At 41.4% G+C, this 22,147-nt stretch overlaps 1 pseudogene; it reads right to left on the bottom strand.

The window, feature by feature from the left end:
- Positions 1-22,132, bottom strand: part of LOC125344986 — a 48,038-nt pseudogene extending 25,906 nt beyond the window's left edge.
- Positions 22,133-22,147: the final 15 nt, after the last annotated feature.

Below are 22,147 nucleotides of genomic sequence, written 5' to 3'. Positions count from 1 at the left end.
GCTGAATAAACTGTTGAATAGCATTTCAAGGAAAATGGGCGATTGTTAGTCTCTCAACCCCAGAGGAATAAGCTTCAGCAAACTGGATGGCGCTGTGTGAACTTTGTTAACTCCTTTGGTGAGAAATGCTGAGTGAGCTTCTTCTGGAGCCGTTCTGTGGCAACACAAGCCACAGCCCTCCTGTGGTGTGCTGGATGCGGTGCTAGACTGTATGCTTTTCCTTCATAAATTTAGGCAGGTGGGAACATAAAATATTCTAGAGTGGATGTGTCAGTTTCTCCACTGAAGACACTTAGACCCCCTTGGAATAGAATATTCTAGGAACACTGACACATCTATGGAAACTGACACATCTGTCAGTTTCTCTAGTGAAGACACTTAGATCCCCTTGGAATACTTTCTCTAGTTGGATCTGTTACTTATTTTCCTGTTCTCTTTCCCCTTCACTTCTAATTCTTGTGGAACTTGTGACTCGGTGTTGTGATTTCTAGGCTGGGACATGCACAAAATCATCTACTGGGATCTGAATGCCCACGATGGTCACATCTTCGGGTGGGCTCATTGTGATCATATCTAGATCCTCTAGAGAGATGATAGGAGACATTGTACCTTGTTGATGGCTCTTGTCTGAATCAAGGTGACATGAGAAATTTGGCCAAGCCAGCTTTACAAGTCTAACTCTTACAAATTCATGATACTACTTCTGCATTGTGACAGAGAATCGAACAGCTGGCAACTTGCTTCCAGGAACTGTGTCAGATGTTTGTGGGGGTCTTAACCATATAGCTCATCCTGGTTCTGGTGGTCATGCCTTGCTGAAAATGTCTTAATTATTATAATAGCTGATCTGATACTCTTCCCCATCTCCAACCTCAGCAAGTTACCTGTGGCCTGAATCCCCCTATGGAAGCATTTATTTGGATGTCAGATATGAGAATGAGCCATGAAGTTCAAATGTTACTAAGAGTCTCCGTTGGGTAGAGATGTCTTCAGACCTGTGCCTCATTGTTAGAAGGATGGAGCACATGTTCTTAGCTAGTTGTATGCCTCTAAGTGTTCCCTGAACATTCTAGTCTGAAGAATTCCATCCCATCTCTCACCAGAACAGGTTGCCATGGCTGGTGATAATAGAAATAAGTAACCAACTGGCTGTGTGTAGATGTGAGATTGGCTGTATTGGTCGTAGACTCCTGGACTGAACTGATAGAACACATCTTTCTAGAGAAGGATTGACAATGTCTTGTAACTTCTACAACGTGACATGAACGAAAGCAGCCCCTCAAGAAAGTTGATATTCCATGCTCAGTTTTTGCTACCCTCTTGGTGATTGCTGTTGAGCCAAACTTCTTTGAGTGCTGGGCTTCCAATGTTTGCTGTGCTATTTTGATGGACAACCTTTTTGCATGTGGATATGATGTTTTTATATTAATGCTGCTGTGTACCTCTTGAGATTTCTATGAGATGATTAGAGCTTTGCCTACCAGTCAGGTTGTATTCCTTGCTATATTTATTTACTTGTGCTTCAATGTACCCAAAGAGAACATGACTCATCCTTAACACAAATCTGGGTATGTAGGACCAAAAATGCCTTTATTGGCCATCCTTTTCCCACTGTTGGGCAAAGAAGCTCATGGAACTTGACATTTTAATGGGACTGAAGGATATCTTGAAAAACAAAATGGAAACAACTGAAGGATGGAGGACAACTGATGTTAAAAACTGAGGAGACGGGGCTGGGGATATAGCCTAGTGGCAAGAGTGCCTGCCTCGGATACACGAGGCCCTAGGTTCGATTCCCCAGCACCACATATACAGAAAACGGCCAGAAGCGGCGCTGTGGCTCAAGTGGCAGAGTGCTAGCCTTGAGCGGGAAGAAGCCAGGGAAAGTGCTCAGGCCCGGAGTCCAAGGCCCAGGACTGGCCAAAAAAAAAAAAAAAAAAAAAGGGAAGGGGCTGGGGATATAGCCTAGTGGCAAGAGTGCCTGCCTCGGATACACAAGGCCCTAGGTTCGATTCCCCAGCACCACATATACAGAAAACGGCCAGAAGCGGCGCTGTGGCTCAAGAGGCAGAGTGCTAGCCTTGAGCGGGAAGAAGCCAGGGACAGTGCTCAGGCCCTGAGTCCAAGGCCCAGGACTGGCCAAAAAAAAAAAAAAAAAAAAACTGAGGAGACTTTAGTTCTGGGTGTTTCTGAGACCTGACAATCTCCCACACGGAAAGTGAAGACTTGGTCAGGCTTGAGGTTTTTGCTGAAGATAGCTTCTAGTGAGGCCATAGTCTTTAGTGTCTTCCACACTGATACGTGACCACTACTGTGAGCAGGTGTATGATTTATTACATGGTAGGAGTCAATTGTAGCTTCTGGACGTGGCCCATTCAGATCAGCTTGACATAAAATGGCTTGAACCTTATCAGAATAGAAAGGACATTGTCACCAGAATTCCGGTGATTCACTTGCAATAAGCAATGATCTTCTAATGTTGGACCCATGTTGGCCAGTGAAGTTGGCCATTTGAGGAGGCCATATCATCTGTAATACACAGCAGGTCTTAAGGGTTTGCAGGATGCTTGTCATAGGCAAGCATAAAAGATGTCTCGTTCTACAAGGAATTGAGATCCAGTACTACATTATATGTTCCCTTGCATGAAAGAGAATGTCCCTATTATAATAGAGCATAGTGGAGACTGAAGAGGTACCCTGGTCTGCTGAAGATTAGAATTTGAATTTCCCTAAAAGAAGCCATGATTGGAAGTAGCGGTGTAGCTCAAAGTGTTAGAGTACTAGCTTTGAGCAAAAAGAGCTCAGGGAAAGTGTACAGGCCCTGAGTACAAGTCCTATGACCAAAAATGTCTTGGTCAGTACTGGTCTATATATATTTGGGGAGGGGCTCAATAAACACAAATATCAGCATAGAAAGGTCACTTGATAGGGATCGCAGAGCTTGGATCTAGATCAGGATAGGCAAACTAACCCCGCCACTAGGGTCCACAAGACACTGCCAACCTTCCTTGTGGTTGCTTCCATCATCTGAAACCCAAAACATGCTGAAGTTCAAGCAAGATAGGAACATCTCCTCTTTTTACCTAGCTTCTTTTCTTTTCCTCCTGCTACCTGTACTCTCATGTTTGGGGATAGAGGTAAACTAGAGAAGATATTACTGGTTAAACAGTGGAGCCAAGAGGGTACAGCTTACTTGTGTCCGCTGGTCATTCTCTTGCAAAATCCTCATACAATTGAAAGTGTCTGAGAGTTTCCTGTCTCATAGACTGGTGTGGTGTGGCTGACTGAGCCCAGGGAATAATTTATGGCTTTCTGTTCACTTGAGGCTTTTTGCTTAAGGACATCCTCTCTACCAGGGTCCAGCTGTGCTAGGGTGATTTTCACAAAAGTTTATAGAAGAGTTAGTCACGTGGTATATCTCAGGAACTGTGTTCTGTCTTTGTTTTTTTTTTCCAGCTGGACACTTCATAGTGACCTATATGATACTTTCCTGCCTTATCCTGCCGTTAGCCAAAGGGAATCCTAATTGAGGTGGTGAGGATAAAAGAAAAAGAAAATCTCAAGACGAAATACAAAAGAAAAAATATGGGGTTCAGGAAGTCTGCAGCTCAAGACTGAAGCTCAAGACTGCAGCCCCGTTTATTGTTAACTTCCAGCTTATATGCACTTTAGGAACCAGTGAATAGCATAGGGTTACTAAAGTTCAAGAAAACAAGAAAGCCTTGTGTCGGCAATAACAGGTGGCAGTAAAGACAAAATAAGGTTGAATAGTTAACATAAACCAGACTCTTCTGTAGTCTTTTAAATAAGCCATATCCTTGCACATTTTTTGAGATAACAACATAGCCAGAGGTCAGGATGAGCTTTGCTGTTGGTTCCCTACATCTACCCCATATTTATTTAAAGAAGCGAACCCGCCTGTCTTATGTTGGGTGGGTCGCGTTGTCTGCCTTACCCGTCATCGGGAACTTCTTTAGAGCAAAGCTGAAGGCCCTGTCTCAGGTTGGTCAGACCGGCAACACCACTTACCCATCTCTGGTTGCAGTTCCTATTGGGGGAAATTCATTTACTTGGAGTTTGATCTTATGTAACTTGCTTGCTAAACTCATAAAAGAGTTTTGCAATATACTTAAAATGCAAGGAAAGCAAAGGAAAACCATCAGTAAAAGTATCCCCGGGCCGAGCAATGTCATTAGTAGTCCCTTAACGTTAGTCAAGGAAGGGATTTAGTGTTGAAATTGTTCAAACATTTCTTCTGCAGTTTTTGCCACTTCAGAGTCAGGAGGCGGAGCTTGTTCCAGTCTGGATATTTTCCTGTGGAGTTGAAAAAGATCTAAAGACAAATTATTATGGTGCTACAACTTGTTCCCATGGAAAGCTTGACCCATTATATTTATGGAGAGTTACACAAATAAAGTCAAACCAAGCGGGGGGCAGTGCACTCGTTGCAAAGTTTGTAAAGCAGAACTTGTTCTCCCAGAGACAACACAGATTCATACAATGCTTCTAATTTTTGTTCTACTTTATCATCAATCCTGCCTTGAAAGTGCAGGGCTTGTGTAGTATTATGAGCAAGCTGACTAACATAATGAGCTGTCTGCACACTTTGTGTCAAAGCCACAGTAGCTGCTGCAGCAGAGGCAGCCAAGGAAATAAAGGCTACAATGCCTGCTATTAATAGTCCTATATATTGTGGAGGGTGCATGAGCTCTTTTAAATGTTTTAACACTTGAATACCTGTTTTTTTATACCAAGCTTCAGATATGTTCACAGGAAGCATGACAAATGGAGTCTGCTCATTAACAATTATAGAATCAGTAAGACCACTATACAAGCAATTTGTAGAAGAATGGTTAATATCAGTAACAGTGAAATACATGGCTCCTATAGAAATATTAAAAGGTCCATACATAATGGCATAAGGAGGCACTACACAACTCATATATTTTTTTAAAAAGAAGAAGTGGGCCAGGGGATGTTATTTAGGGCAGCCACTAACATCCAGACATGACGTTGAGGGTGTCCATTTTTCCACCACTGACCTGGGTTGTACTTGTTGGTGAGATTGGCTGCCAACCAGTCCATCAATTGAGAATTAGTTCCTGAAATATTGGTTATAAAAGGATGTTCATGTCTACACTTTATGGGGTTCAGTTCTCCCATGGATTCTACAATTTGAGAAGAATTGACGCAGCGAGGTATCATGAAGGACGATGTAAAATTAGCATGTACAGGGAACCCAGTAGGTAATGAAGTCATTCATATATTATACACTTGACTGCATTCAGGAATCCAAAGTCTAAGATTTATGGATTTCATTACAGTGCAGCCTGGAATATAACTGTTGGGGTCAGTTGTAAAATATAAAGGGGTTCCAATGCCAGAAGCTGCAAAAATCTCCCATTTTAATGTGTTGGACAAAAGTATCTGGAGCTGTACCGCATGCTGATCTGTTGAAATGGATGGACACCTCAGCTCCTTCAAAAGTCAGAGGGTGCACAATTGGTGGATCTGGTATGTAAGCCCAGTGGGTCATCATTTAACCATTCTGACGAGTTTCCACAATCCAAAAGCAATACTCAGCCAGCGGGCATCATTTTCATCCTGTGAAAAAACACAGACATGTCCTCGAACTCATGTCAATATTGTATCAGTCCCGTGCCTAGCACCTGTTAACGGATCTTTCCACTTTACTTGTGAAAAAAGCTCTTTGTTCTCACTTTTCCCAATACCACTGTATTTAGTATGAATAAAGCATGAGAAAGAATATTAACAGGAGAGAAGGGGTATAATTTCCCCCCTTTTAATTTAGAAATTTTGTGTTTTAACAAACCGTTGGCCCGTTCAACAATTCCTTGATCTTGAGGATTATAGGGAATTCCTGTAGAGTGAACAATTTGGTAAGATTTGCAAAAAGTTTGAAAAGCTCGTCCGACATATCCCGGACCATTATCAGTTTTAATATGTTTAGGTAGTCCCATAATAGCAAAGCAGCATAAACCACGGGAGATACAATGTTTGCTAGCTTCCCCAATGAGAGGAGTATCCATAATAAAATTAGAGTAGGTGTCTATGCTAACATGGACAAAATGGAGCCGTCCAAAAGAGGGAATGTGAGTAACATCCATTTGCCAAACATTGGTGGTCACTAAGCCTCGAGGTTTAATGTCATTGGAGGGTGCAGGTAGGAAGGTAGTATAGTAGCGACAACTTTTTAGAATTTGACGAGCTGCCTCACGTGTGATATGAAAATGCTGATGTAAGGTGCAACGGTTTTGATGGTGGGCAGCATGTGATTGCTTTGCTAACTCAATCTCAGTGAGAAAAATTTGAGTAGCCTCACCCATAATAGCATTGCCATTACTTAATGGTCCAGGAAGCTTAGTATGAGCATGTATACATCCACAAAAGCACGGACAGTTGGGAGAGCGAAGAAGAAGTTGTATCTGGCAAAAAAAAAAGAGTTTGGATAGTGGAATTAGCTGTTCTAAGAAAAGGGACAGTTTCAATGACCTGAGGAGCTCGAATAATATAATGCCTATCCGAATATACATTAAAAGCTTTAGTAGGTAAAAGTGTAAGGGCCTGTAAAACTGGTTGAAGTTCAACTTCCTGGGCAGAAGAGAGACCAGTGTCCCAAGATTTAGTTTCACCATCAATAGTAAGAGCGGCTGTTCCGTTAGAAGATCCGTCTGCAAACACCAAGGCAGCCATAGAAAGAGGTGATAGAGATACAATCCGAGGAAATATAAAGGTGTAAGAAGAGGCAAAGTGAAGTAATTTGTTGGAAGGATAATGATGTGAAATTGTGCCCATAAAATTGGCCCAAGCAGTGGCCCAGGAATCACAATGAAAATAAAGCCATTCTTGCTATTTTTAAAGTATATGGGATATAAATAACTTGTGGATCTCGACCAAGATACTTACAAGATTCCACACGCACATATGGACTAAGGTGGCCATCAATTCATAATAGGGAGTAAACACTTTTGAGGGAGTAGCAGGCAAGTGAAACCATAGAAGGGATCCCTTCTGCGAGAGGACCGCTGTTGAAGAATGAGATGTAGTTAAAATATATGCTTCCCAAGTGGGTAAGTAATCAATATAATTTACCTGTTGGGAAGAAATGGTAGAATTTACTATGCTTAAGGCTTTACCTGCTTCAGTTGTCATTTGTCTGGGTAATATAGCTTATGGTCCCCCTTTAATAGATCAAATAAGGGTTTTAATTCAGCTGTGGATAATTTAAGGGCAAAGCCAATTAATATCTCACAGAAATTTTTGAAAATCATGCAAAGTACGCAAATGAGAAGCCTTAATCTGTAATTTATGACTAGTAAAATAATAAGGAACTAAAATATGACCAAGATAAGTATACGGAGGATGCTCTTGCACCTTTTCACTAGCTATTATTAACGCAAAAGAGGTGAGATCTTGGTTTAATTGTCCAAAAGCTTGGCATACTACTGCAGGGTTTACATGAGCTAATAAAATATCATCCATGTAATGAATAATATACACAGAAGGAAAATTTTTTTGAGTAGAAGAGAGAGCCCGCGCTACAAAGCTTTGGCATAAGGTGGGGCTATTTGCCATGCCTTGGGGCAACACTAGCCAATGGTATCTTTTCATGGGTTCTTTAAAATTAGTTGAAGGGACTCTAAATGCAAAGCATTTGCTATCTTGAGGAGCAAGGGGTATGGTATAAAAACAATCTTTCAAGTCAATTATTATTTTTTATGTGTTTTGAGGAATTACCATAGGAGAGGCAAACCTGGTTGTAATGCCCCCATAAGTTCCACTGTAGCATTTACTCATCAGAGATCCTGAAGAAGTCTCCATTTACCAGATTTCTTTTTAATAACAAAAATACCTCCATGGGGAAGTAGAAGGAGCAATGTGGTCCAAGTCCATCTGTTCCTGCACCAGCTCTTGGGCAACAATAATCTTTCCATTGATAGGGGCCACTGATCCACCCACACCGGGGTCTCTGATAACCATGTGATAGGAACTGCGTGAGGGGCAGGATGAGCAGCCCTTGTCTATGAGGTCAGGACTGGGGTTGAATGGGTTCTCGAATTCCTTGTTGATGAATTCCCAATCCTCCTGAAGGCAGTGGCCCTTGACGTAAGAGTTGACGAGTAATTGCGTCACTAGGACTAAACAAATAAACTCCCATCTTTTCCATAATATCCCTCCCCCACAGATTTATGGGCAAATGATCCAATACATAAGGTTGGAAAGTCCCAGAATGGCCCTCACCATTTCTCCAGTTAAGGATGGCACTGCTTTGTTGGGGATCTGTGGCATGGCCAATCCCCCATAAGGATGTGAGAGATGTAGTAAGGGGCCAGTGAGAAGGCCAATATCTCTTGGCTATCACAGACACATCTGATCCTGTATCTAATAGGCCTCGGAAGGGCTTTTCTTGTATATAAATTGTAAGCTCGGGCTATTCCCGTTTTATGTTTTGAACCGAAAAAATGTCTGAAGACCCAAAACTCCTTTCTCCCCTAGGGTTTGTAGTGGCTGAGGCACTGACTGAAATTAAAGGAACAAGGGTGAGCTGAGCAATTGTTTGTCCTGCAGGGATAGAGATAACACTAGCAGGCGCTGAAGCCATGATTTTTATTTCTCAAGTATAGTCCTGATCTATCACTCCTGGAATAATATGTAGGCTCCTCAGTGCAGAATTGCTGCGGCCTAACAGTAAGCCAACAGATTCCCTCGGAAGGGGGCCAATGACTCCTGTACAGAAGGTCTGGACTCCCATTTCCGGAGTCAGTACTGTGCAAGTGGAGAACAGAGGTCCAGTTCTACACTCCCTGGTGTTGCTCGAAGGAGATTGCAAAGTGATTGTTGGTGCAGGTTCTTGGGTGATAGGCTTGAGGTGGGGGAAGGTAGGAGCAGCCCCGAAATTTTTTTGTGGGGCCAGGGGCTGGCCCCTCTGCCAGTTTCTTGATATCAGACGGCCAAAGTAATTCAAGGTAGATCTGCAATTCTTAGCCGAATGCTTCCCCTTTTTACAACAGGGACAAATTCTAGGCATAGCTCGGGAGAACCAGCAGTAATTAGATGTCCCCATCCCTTTCCCCCTGTACGGGGTTGCGTAAGAACTCAGTTACAGTCCACCCTTGGAGTGCTACAGCCAGCATGAAGCCCTGCATATAGGATGGACAAATGTCTGCACAAAGCTGAATATAGTCAGTTATTCCTCCCTTTTTCTTAAAAGGCCTGATGGCCACTTGGCAAGCTGCATTAGCTTTTTCATATGCCAATTTTTGTAGAAGAACCTTGCCAGCATCTTCATCTTGGATCAGACAGCCTGTTGCTTCTAATAATCGAGAGACAAAATCTTGATAAGCTTCATCTGGTCCCTGTCTAATTTTGGAAAGGTCTTCAGTCTTACTAGAGTTAGGGAGTCTGTTCCAGGCACGTTTAGCAGCAGCACTGATTTGACCATAAATGTCCAGAGTGTAATCTATTTGGGTCTGGGTCCCCAGCGAGCTCTGCAAATGAAGCAGCTACATTATTTGTCTTGTTGGCCTCTGCTGTGGCCTGACACTGTTCCACAAATTCAGATTTCCACAATAAGTAATCTCCTCCACAAAGACAAGCCCTAGCCAACTGTTTCCCATTGTTAGGGCATAAAGCTTCATTAGCCAAGATTTCAAGAATGACTTGAGTAAATGGCGCTGTAGGGCAGTATTGAGCACTAGTATTCTTTAGATCTCTTATTTGTTTAAATGGCAAAGGCTTATGAAGTCTTTGGCCGTCTTAATCCTGTCTTACAGGGAATAAATGAATACCAGCAATGTCCTCCCCTCTTTGAGCATACTGTGCCAAGGAGAGTTGCAGGGTGCTATGCTTAGGGGTGAGATTAGAACTTGTCCCAAAAGGAGTTCACCATTAGGGGGGCCAGGCGCCTTTAACAGCACAGGCTGAGATGGTACTGGCTGTGAGACAACAACAGGCAGAAGGGGTGCTGGGAAAGGATCAAAGTCTACCAGGATTGTGGCGGGGGATCACAAGTCTCTGCCTTTAAAGGAGTTTGTTGTTTTGGAAGAAGCAGTGACAATAGGGTTATAATTGATTCCAACATATTCTCAACATGGGTCAATCTATCTTTAGTCAGCTCATTGCATAATATTTCCTCAATGTCTGAGCCTCCTGAATTTTCCTTAATATCAAGCCCAGTGAGTTCAGATTTTATTTTCTCAGCTCCTCCCGGGCAGCTGCATAAGCTCCCGGAGCTGGGCAATGCTCATCAGGTCCCTCTTCAGTTTCTCTGATTGACTGATTGAATCTAATCCGTTCAAGTCTAGGATCAAAACAATCTTGGACCAGATTCCGGAGAGTAATAGCGTCCACTAGGGTTTTCTCAGGGCTATTTGCTTCATAATGTTCCTGAATTCTTTTTCCAATTTTCTGCCAAGTTTCTAAGTTAATGGTTCCTTCCTCCGGGAACTGGGGGCATGCTTCGTCAATAAAGTGAAAGAAACATTCTAACTGACTTTGGTCAACTTTCACTCCCCAGGCATGAAGCATCCCTTTGAGGTCCTGCACGTATAGCGTGCGGCTGTTTCCTTGTCCCATAATTTCTTACTCCCGACAATACTGTCTCTCTCCCACTCTCCTTCCCAAGTGTTCAGACATCCTTACCTGAGCTGGGTCCTCTGCTTTCATCCCAGGTGTTCATGTCCCTGTTTGGGCACCACTCTGCCAGAGACAGCCAGTAATGAAAGGAAATCCTGAATGAGGCAGGCGAGGATTAAAGAAAAGGAAAAATACAAGACAAGAGAAAAAAGACAAGAGACAAAGATGGGGTCCGGGAGGTCTGCAGCTCAAGATCGTAACTCAAGACTGCAGCCATATTTATTCTTAACTTCCAGCTTATAGCAGTTTTAAAACCAGGAAATAGCATAGGCTTAAAATTCCAGAACAATAAAAGGCTTGGAGTTAGCAATACCTGACCTAGCTAAGAAAGGATGAGGTTGGTTAACACAAGAATGGACTCCAGAGCAATATCTGATGGTAGCTAAGACAGGATGTGGTTGGTTAACATAAGAATGGACTCTTGCAGACATAGTAAAACATTTCTTCTTTTCCATTAAGCCATGTCCTTGCATGTCCTTGACAACACAGCCAGAGGTCGGAATGAGATTAGCTGCTGGTTTGGCTCCCAACATCTAAGCTCAGGTACCAGTGGGCATCATTTTCATCCTGTGAAAAAACACAGACATGTCCTCAACCCCATGTCAGTATTGGATCGGGTCCGTGACAAGCACCTGTTAAAGGATCTTTTCACATAACTTGGGCAAAAGCTTTTTGCTCTTTCTTTTCCCAGAACCACTGTACTGCAGAAAGTCCATTACAGTCCAAATTTAAAAATTTTAGTACAAATAAAACCTGAGAAAGAATATTAACTGGAGAGAAAGAGTATTATTCCCCCCCACCCCCGCCTTTGAATTTAGAAATTTGGTGTTTTAACAAACTGTTGGCCTGCTCAACAATTTCTTGAACTTGAGGATTATAGGGAATTCCTGTACTGTGAACAACCTGGTAAGATTTACAAAAAGTTTGAAAACCTCATCCGACATATCCCAGACCATTATCAGTTTTAATATTTTTAGGAAGTCCTATAGTGGCAAAGCAGCATAGCGAATGGGAAATACAATGTTTGCTAGCCTCCCCGGCATGAGGAGTACTCAAAATAAAATTAGAGTCTTAGCCATAAAAGCCCTTTTTATTTTTAACAACAGGGAGAACAATAGGAGTAGAGCTTACCTGTAATTTGTTGAGAATTTACCAACAAATTCTTGCCAGAGTTTTTCTTTAACACTTAGAGAATACTAGATGGAATGAGATTTATGTGAATTAAATCAAATTATATCATTTAACCTTACATGCAGGTGGAAGAGAACACAAATGGATAACAATCAAGAGCGCAAAGGGTCAGGACAATGGAAAAGTCTCACCTTTAGTGGATTGAAGTGTCCCTGTCTTTTATTTTAAATCCGTTGGCTTTATTAGTCATGTGTGATGGAGGCAGGCAGGAGAGATGGGTTGGATTTGGGAAAGGCTGTAGTGGCATCTCTCAGAGTCCCCTGGATAGATTGTGACACCTCCTGTTGAGTTGTCTCTAAATTTTTAAAAAGACTGGTTAAAGACATTTGAAATCTCCCAGTATTCCTTGGTTGGTTACTCTAGCTTTTGTAGACTGGTGACCTACTGGTTTAAGCAGGGTGACAACTTTAAAAATATTTTAGAAGGCTTAGGCCATTAACCATCTTCCTAGTCATAAAATCTACACAGACCAAAAGCCAACCAAGTCTGCTCTCTGTAGCAGTCAGGACAGTTTCTGAGACATAGAGGGGGAAGACACCAATGCTACCCCAATGCAACCATGTCACCACCAAACACAACTCTGATGCTTTTAACCTTGGAGTAAGTCTCTGTTGTAACTCTGTCATGATAGGCCTGCTATAAGCCCAATTTTAATCCTGGGGTGGGGGGGCACAGCCAGGTTAGGAGCACTTTGGGTCTGTCAAAATCTTCACAGGACCCCTAGATTCCCTAAGCAGTTTTCCGTGCAAGACAGAGAGAATAATGAATCCACTAGTAGTGAAACCATGCAGTTTGGAAGCAAAATGTGGAGGCAGATTCCTGTAGCCACGGACTACCACAGTCCACGCAGCTAGCACCCATGTCGACCTGAATCCTATAAAGCAAAATATTAATCCTGGGTTAGGAAAATCTAGGTTTGCAGTCACATTTGCACACTCATTCCAAAACAACTCTGGTCCCTTGATCCTAAAGAGTTTACGAGAGCACAGGAGAGAAAAATGGGGAAGCAAAATATTAGTCTATACCAAAGAATTGTAAGGATCAGATGTACACTTGACTTTTAGCATTGATAGACATAAAGAATAACACACTGGTTTTACATCATTGTACTTATACCACGTGCTGCATATTAGAACCTTTTGGAGTTTTTCTTAGACACATCTGCTTATACCTAAACATGATCAGTTTGGGTTTAAAACTGTTTGTTTTTTGTTTAGTTTTGTGTTTTATTTTAGTTTTACCAGCAGACAGACAGAGAGACATATATACAGACAGTTGTGCACAAGCTTTGGGGCTTGCTTAGGATTGTTTTTTAATTGGCCATGTAAATTTTCTGGAATTCCAGTGGCAAAATGATATTATTTTGCCCATATTTTAGAACCACGTCATTAGTTAGAAAACTTTTCCAGCAAACAAAATTTTTCACAGATTATCCAGTGAGGAAATGAAGGAGCCACATTTTGAGAAACCAGTTTAGCTCCAATGGGGAGCTGAAAAGGGTTGCTATGACTAGAGAAGGTCCAGGAGATGGGAGACAGGATATGAAAAGAACACAGACATGTGGCAAGGCACAACGGTGGAGGATCAGGTCAGAGCCTTAGCAGGCTCACAGTGAGACACCTTCACCTTCTGAAGAGTTAAAGCAAAACCCATTTTCAGGCAGCCCCCATTTTGTTGTCTGTTTAACTTTGAGTAACCCAGGCCACCAATTATCCTGGCTAGCAGGACAAGCGTATTAGGGCCCCGCCCGACAGGAAACTCCCGACTTAACTCTAACAGCCTGGGAATGCATAACTCTAACCACCCCAGAATGCCTCGAGCCCTGAGCCAATCAGATTTGTACCCGTATCCTAATCTTGCTTGAACACCTGATTGCTGTAACTTGGTTTTTTGCCTTTATAAGCTCTGTGAAATCTCAGCTCAGGGCCTTCCTCCTAACCTCTGCTGTGTCGGTGGGTAAGACGAGGCCCGACCTGCAGCTCGCCTGAATAAAGCCTTGGTTTTGCATTTCAGAACGTCTCGCTCTCATTGGTCTTCTTGGTGGTCTTCTCGCGACTTGGGCATAACACTTCCAGCATTTGACTTATAAGGCACCTTTGAATTGCAAGGTACATTGAATTGCAAGGCCACAGTTCCAGAGTTTAGGGTGGGGGGAGGGTTACTGGAGCTTGAGTCTCCACATCCCTGCCCAGCTTTGAGGAATTTGGCATGCCAATTACCTGGGTGATTGGTGGGCTTCTACCTCCAACCAATTCTATTGTCCACCACGTGCTCAATGCTCAAGAAATCTTAGGATTTAGCCAACAACAAGCTGACTTGGGGAAAAGTACAGTTAGAACATTACGTTCACTTCATTCGGGAAGTAACACTGAAGACAATCTGCACATGACCTTGCAGCAGCAGGGTGAGTAAGATGTCCTTTCTTGAGAAGGGATCTGGGTTATATCTTGGAGTGCTACAGATCAGTATCAGGATCGGTGTGCTACAGAACAGAATCAGGATGGAAATGCTACAGATCAGTATCAGGATTATTTCAGTTGCTGTCCATGCCATCCTACCTCTCTGTGGTTCCCTCACTTGCTGAATGTCTGTTCTCTTCCCTGTCTACATCTAGCATTTATAACAGTCTGCCAGTGTTACATCATGCCAGTAGTGACAGAACCATCACAAATGCTGGCTGTGAATACCTGCTGACTTTCTTCTGCTCTTCTTTTAGAGGGAAGGAAATCTAAGGAGGTGTTTTTCTGAGAGTTCTAGGACAGGGTTACTTTCTAGAACATTTTTTTAGATGAATAGACTACTATTTCTAAATCTACATTACTAATCTTGGTGGTCTGTAGAAAACAGATACATTCTGTTTTTTAAGTATGGAGAATGTGATGAATCCTTGGGCCATAGCTGACAGGAACACAAAGGGACAGAGTCAATTAACTTGGTAAGATTTCCAAGACAGGACTGAGTCTAACCTCAGAGCAAAATAGCATGCCTACAACATGGAGCCAAACAGACATCTGTAGCCACATCTATGAAAGACTTGGGTCTCTAAGCCCCCCAAATACAATTTTTACTATGTTTGTTTCTATTTTATTCTCAGCAAATAGACAAATGGTAACCCTTCTCTTTTGCCATCTTCAAGAGTTAGACATTTAGAGATGGAAAAGATCCTTTAAATTATGTATACTTTGGATGTACTTGAACTGACTTAAGTATTACATGATCAAACTTAAATTTTACAGGGGTGATTCATCCATAAATCTTGGGCCATTTATTAGCTCCCTTTTTCCCTTTGTCTCTGGGCCTACAGTCATTCAGAGGCTTATAGTTGTACCAGATCATGAGATTGTTTCTGGCATTTGATGTATATAAAGTAACATCAGTTCGGGTCATTGTCCTCAAGTAATTAGTGGGCATGGCTTCATATAGTTGGATTTTTTCTTGCTCTCCATTGGTTTGGAAAGAAATACTTGCCATTGTCATTACCTACCTTAGCTGTGTTGTCTTTTTACCTGGAATGCAATGTATAGCACTGTAATCCAGATCCTGGGAAGGCAAGAGTTGGGAGTTTGCATATCATGGAAAAGATTAAGTGGTCCTTGCCATGAATCCTATGTATGAGATATAAGTAGTAGGATCCAAGCCCAGCTCCTGTTCCCAAAGGGAAACCTTCCCTGAGAAATATAACAAAAGGGGGCTGAGGCTAAGGTTCAAGTGGAAGAGGGCTACTTAGCAAGCAAAATGTCCTGCATTGAGAATCCCTTTAGTACCAAATTTTAATGGAATTACTTCATAACTTGTATGAAAACAGGGGAAATTGACCAGCCATCTGATTCATCTTATTAGCATACATAAATTGTACAATGAGGTTTCATTGTGATACTTCCATAGGTGCCCACAGCATACTCTGAACACCCTTAACCCCCTGCCCTTCTGTTCTCTTTTGTGAAAGTGTTTGCTGGTTTTCACTATAGTATCTTGATATACAACACACTTTGATCTTATTTATGCCTCAGAACTACTCTTTTCTTCTTCCCTGGTCAGTCTCTTTCTTAAATTCATGGTTATTTTAGATCTAGCTTCTACATATGAATAAAACAATGAGTGAGTCACTGGTAATAGGCTAATTTCTTAATTGTGTATATCTGCTAGATTTCCTTTAACTCTTGCTGGACATTTTGTCTGATTTTATAGCATGGCTATTTTGAACAGTGTTATGATAAAAAAAAAATGGGTATTTAGACATCACTTATGGGTTTCATCCCCTCCTCTGGATATAGGCCCAAGAGGGGTATGATGAAATCATAAAACATATCTATTAGTTTTCAGATGAACCTCTCTACTGATTTTCTGTTTTTGAATTAATTCACATTTCTACGAAAAAATATATGAGGGTTTCTTTACCTCCCATCTTTGCCGACATTTTTGTTTATTTTTTCTATAGTCTTTCTGCTGGGATGAAATTGAATCTATCATTTGTGTATGCATTTCCTTTAAAGATGTTGAATATTTCTAGTTCTTTTGAAACTTGTTCAGTGCATGTGTTCATTTATCAATAAGACAGCTGGTTCTTTTGGTGTTCAATTTGAGCTTTTTATATACTTGAGTGGTAAATCTTCACCCGGAGAGCTAAGAAACATCTATGCTATTCCTTTGGTTGTCGTTTTTTGGTTATTGTTTCCTTCATGCAGAAGCTTTTAAATTTGATTAGTTATTTTTATTAATTGATGGACCATTTAGAGAAATCAGAAAGTAATTGCCTATGCATATATTTTCAAGTTTTTTTTTAATCTTCTTGTACTAGCTTTAAAATTTTCAGGTCTGAAATTAAGATCTTTGAACAATGTGGACACTTTCTTATTGAGCGATAGAGATCATTTGTATTTTACATGTAGAGAACTCATACTACTTTCTGACAAGGCTGTCGTTTATCTAAGATATGTTTTGGCTTGTCAAAAATCACTTGACTGGGTCTGGGGATATGGCCTAGGGGCAAGAGAGCTTGCCTCGTATACATGAGGTCCTGGGTTCAATTCCCCAGCACCACATATACAGAAAACGGCCAGAAGTGGCGCTGTGGCTCAAGTGGCAGAGTGCTACCCTTGAGCAATAGGAAGCCAGGGACAGTGCTCAGGCCCTGAGTTCAAGGCCCAGGACTGGCCAAAAAAAAAAAATCACTTGACTGTTTTTATGTGGATGACTTCTGGGCCTTCTGTCCTTTGCCATTGTTCTTTGTGTCTCCTTCTGTGAAGTACTACTGTGTTTTTGTTACTATGGCTTCATAGTATAATGTCAAATGTGGTATTAGACACCTAGAGCTTTACTGTTTCTGCTCAGGATGACTTTTTCTGTTTCCATGAACGTCACTACTGGTTTTTCTATTTTTGTGAAGAATGACCTTGACATTTTGATGGGGATTGTGTTGAATCTGTAGAAGGCTTTCAGTAGCCTAGCTATGTTGACAGTATTCTGCCACCTATGTGATCCATCTTACAGGGAGACTTTCTCCATTCTCAAATGAAGCTCTTTTCCATGCTTCACAATGCTGCTGGTTTGTTCCTGGCATCTCTGCTTCCTGAGGTCACAAGACTGGAATATGAGATTTCTGTTGGCATCACTGCCTATAGTCAAAGGTCTTCTTAAATCATTGAGTTAAAATAAGGCTGTCTATGGCCATTTTCTCGGCAGGAGCAGTAACATTAAAAAAATACATTTATTTTCCTTCATCGAAGTGGTTGATAATTTTTGTTTAAAAGCTTGTGATTTTCTGGAGCTTACTGAACTTTCTTACTGTATGGTAGAAATCCAACATTGTTGGCGCTTTGGTAACCCATTTTCTCCCCAGTTTATAAGCTGATTACCAGCTAGGTACATCAATTTTTATGTTCCCAAAGGAGTAAATGGCAACTAAGACTCTGTAGTTATGGTTGAGTTGATGCTTCTGTTCTCAGCTACCTTTTCCATATGGCTCATGAGACTTCATTTTTATTCACCAAACAACTTAAAGGGTCTCTTATATCCTGTGTGTTCTAGAATTGTCTCTATTTCTGGTTAATCTCTGGTCAGTCCCACGGAGATAGTGACTGGAAGCACTGGGCATGAGTACTCCTTTCTCAAGGCTCTTATCATCTTAACTAGAGTCAAAAGCAGAAAAACAGACCAGGAAGAACTTAAGTTCAACAGCCTCAGAGATGCCTCCTCCGTTTCTGACTTCCCATTGTTTGCTCCTACTATACATGTTTGTGCTAGCAGTATGTATCAGGGGCTGGCTCACATCGACCCAGCACTTCTTGAAGTTGCCTGGACGTTTTAGGGAATCCTTGTTCCTAAAATTTCTTGTTGTTTATAAGAATTGAGCAGATCTGTTAAGCAAAAATCCTGATTTTCGATCACCAGGTTTAGGAGTTTCTGTAAATCCTTTAAACACAGGGATGCTAATTTTTGGCCTGTGGCTATATTAGTGGGTTAGGACCTGTTCTGTGACTTTTATTGCCAGCAGTTATCTATCTTCTTGTTCCTACACTGAGCATCATAAATAATCTAGATATTGAATGTCTACTCAACTCTCCCCTCTGTTCTATTCTGGATCTTTCCAAGAATACTCCGTCATTCTATAGAGTGTCTTTTAGTTGGTTAAGTAGCAAAACTATACTGTGATAGCCTTGATGCCTACTGCCATGGTCACGCCTATTAGCAGGCACTGAGCTGTGCAGACTGAACTCCTAATCTCCATTGATATCTCTGCCTATCAGCTCTACCATTATTACCCACAAACATGATTAGGTGTGTCAAAGAACTTCGTTCGTGCAGACCAGACAACATATGTACTATCTGAAAGTCTGCTTGTTGGTGCTTTCACTCCCATACCCTTTTAATATGTCCAGTGAAGATGATCCAGTGACTGTCATCCTTCTACAGTTGCTGGCATACTCTGAATACTGTACCTGCTACCCATGTTGGCATATTTCCTTCAAGTAAACACTTTTAAAGGGTGTTGAGCCTCAACAAAAATTGAAGCAATTAGAAAGGGGTATCTTAGGATTCTAAGTTCACTGCATGCAATGACTTTTTACTGGTGTTATTCCTAATTGATATTCATTATTTCTCATTTGTGATGCTTTTATGGTGCTTGCCTAGCTTTGTGAGCTGAGCTGTCCATGAAGTAGGTGTTATCTGAGCCCTAAACCCTCTTGGTCAAAGTTTGCTTTGACTTTGGTATGTAGTGAAGCCTAATGGTAACCCAGAAACTCTCATTCAGGAAAAGAGGAATAAAATTATTTGAGTATTGTATGTATGTAGATATGGTATTCTCAAGCTATGATTGCATGACTTTCCATACATGTTTGACTTTGAGTTCCTGGTCACGAAAAGAATTTCCTTTTGCAATTCAAAAGAAATGTGTACCTCCACTCAGGAAAAGTCATACTGTTCAGTAGGTAAAGGGTCATCCTTGTGTGTCTTGCTAAGTGATGTAAGGTCTTTATGAAATGCTGTGAACCCAATGGAGTAGAGAATGAGAATCAGTGTAATGACAAACTTTATAAAGGCATGTTTATGCCCACAGCATGTCTTTATGTGAAGACAAACTTGCAAGCATGGCAAATAACTGGTTCGCCCTTACTAGCCAACTGTGTTTGCATATCTTAATATCATTTCATTAAAATCATAATAGAAAAATAAAAATAAGACAAGGAAATGCATAGATTCAGTGGATTAAATTTTTGTGCCTCTCCTAGGGCTTACCTCAGGGCCCAGGCACTGTTTGAGTTTTGTTAAGAATAGTGCTCTGCCACTTGAGTCACAGCCTCCCTTTGGCCTTTTCATTGGTTGATGAAGATCAGAGTTTCAAGGACTTTCTTGCCTGGGCTGACTTTCAACTGTCATTCTCAGATCTCAGTCCCCTGAATAGCTTGGATTACAAGTGTGAACCATTGGCATCTGGCAGAGTCTATGTTGGATTCTCTCACTTTGATTTTTTTCTCTCCTAGTGTTATTTCCTAAAATGTCCTCTTGAAAGCATCTTTAATAAGTGTTGCCACATACATGTACCAGGACAACTACAATTACATTTAAGCATGGGTGGGTCAATTTTATGAAGGTCTATATTGACTTCAACATGAAGTCAATATGTGTAAGTTTCTTCACTGAAGTAAAAGAATTGTTTAAAGCAATTAATGAATTCAAATCTGAATGAATTTTAAGGTGCTCAATGCAGTATTATCTGTGGTCAATTTTGCAGCCCTTTAGAACTTGCCATGTGTAACTGAGGACTGAGGTCTTGCTAACCAGCTCCAATGACTTCCTGTAGAATCTTGGCATCTGTGGTAAAATGCAGTTGCTGAGCACACCACCATTGCTAGAAACTGCAGAGCTTATTGCCAAGTCTGGATCTGCCCAAGGAAAAAGAGGCGTCGTTTGAGCAAAGGCTAATTGGATCTCATTTTAAGTAGGTAGAGGTTGATGTTCTGTAAATGAATCCTGCATAAGTTTCAGAGTGTGTTGGGCTCAGCATCTAATGCTTATGTACAGAAATTATAATAATAACAGATACAAATGATAGGAAATTATTTTCCATAGTCTCAAAATTGTAGAAGCAAGCTTTTACAGGTCAAGGTATGACTTTGACATGGCTTTGTCTCAAATTCATTTGATTTTCTTTGGACTCCGAAACATATGTAACTGGTTCATACATATGAATTTTGGTCTCAGTTATTCAAGGTGATCCAAAAGGTAAATGCCTGCAGTGAGAAGGATATTGCCTTTTAAGCCAGAAAAGTTACTGCTTTATTCAAGCTTCTCTAGTGAACCAATAGGATATATGAAACATAATTAAGGAGGCTGGCGAGCTGGAGAGGCATGAAAGCTCAAGATGCAATTCATTGTGGGTCCAAAAGCCCAAGAACCAGGGGATTTGGTGATGAGATTCTTACTTGGAAGCTGCTTGGGAGGCCAGAGTTCTTAAGTGGTGCAGATGGATATCCCAGCTTAATGTCCACTTACAATAATTTGTAAGGATAGATCTTTTTCAAGGATACAAATGCTAGTGACTTTCGGACACTTGCTAACGTGGAGAAGTGTTTGACCAGCTCTCTGGTTGTGCTCTGGCATAGCTATGTAAATTTACCTGTAACACCTTCAGCGTTGTTGCCTTAAATATTGACCCCTTTGGAAATTCAATCCTAGCTCCTTCCTGAAATGAGGTATGTGGGAGAATGATTTCTCTGACCAGTGGGGTACTTAGCCTTGGCACAGCTATTCTGATGTCTTATTAGCAAACTAGTAGGCCAATGGGGAAACATCTCCATTAAAGCATCTCCTGCATTTGTTCTCCAAAGGAAGCCACTTTGTCATGAGAGTCTCCTCCCCTGAATAAAGCCTCGTTGGGGAGACTTGTTTGTCCAGTTGCTCCAGTGAAAGCTTTTTACAGTAAATGGGGAAGTCAATAGTCTATGATAATTAGTCTTGAGGAAATAGTAGCTAGGTGATAAGACTTTTGCTTTGACTGGTTTGATCCTTTGATGCAGTGTTGACCCCTTTGTTGTAGTGACATCCTTTGTAGAAGAGACATCTCTTGTAGTAAGTAGCGACATCCAAAACTTGTGTATTGATATGGATATATTTCTACATTAAATATACTTTTGAAGTTGTGAATTGATTTCCAAACCTACATAAACCTTCGCCCTTCTAAAATGAAGTGTGCGTTGGTCCACTCGCCCCTGTCCCCCATGTTCTGACTTTCAGTTCCAGTTACCCGGGTCGAACAGCGGTATATCTCGGATACAAACTTAAGATCAGGTTGACAGAACATGGGTTCTGGACAATGGATTCTGAGCACTTGCTCAGAAACAGCAGTTCATAATTGGGGAGAATACTGGACACAATGAACTTGAATGGGTCAGAGATGGCTGCTAAACTTCCAGTAGTGTAATCTGCTGTTTGGAAGGTTCTGAGGTTTATAAACCTTTTGTTAGTGACATTTAAAAGGATCAATACTATAAACTAGACTACAATCAAGTTTTAGGCTGTCTCACCCAGAGAGCTTCATCCCAAGGATTCTATAGACAGTTGGTTTAGGAGAAGAATACAGTGAGAGGGGCCAATGTTCTGGGGCAGCAAAATAGCAAGGGAAAGCCAGGACAATGGTGTGTACTGAAATCACTATATGGGCCAAAACAGGGAACCTGAAAGAGACAGCATCAAACAAACGTAAACATTCCGTGATGTATTACCAAACTGCTGATACATTCTCCTGACTTTTCACCCTGTGGACTGGTGAAGGCTGTTTATGCATGTTCCTGTGATCCAA

The sequence above is a fragment of the Perognathus longimembris genome, unplaced genomic scaffold (genome assembly GCF_023159225.1).
Source record: "Perognathus longimembris pacificus isolate PPM17 unplaced genomic scaffold, ASM2315922v1 HiC_scaffold_5069, whole genome shotgun sequence".
In the NCBI taxonomy this organism is placed as follows: domain Eukaryota; kingdom Metazoa; phylum Chordata; class Mammalia; order Rodentia; family Heteromyidae; genus Perognathus; species Perognathus longimembris.
Note: the sequence above shows the minus strand (reverse complement) of the source record. Positions and strands in the feature narration are given on the sequence as shown.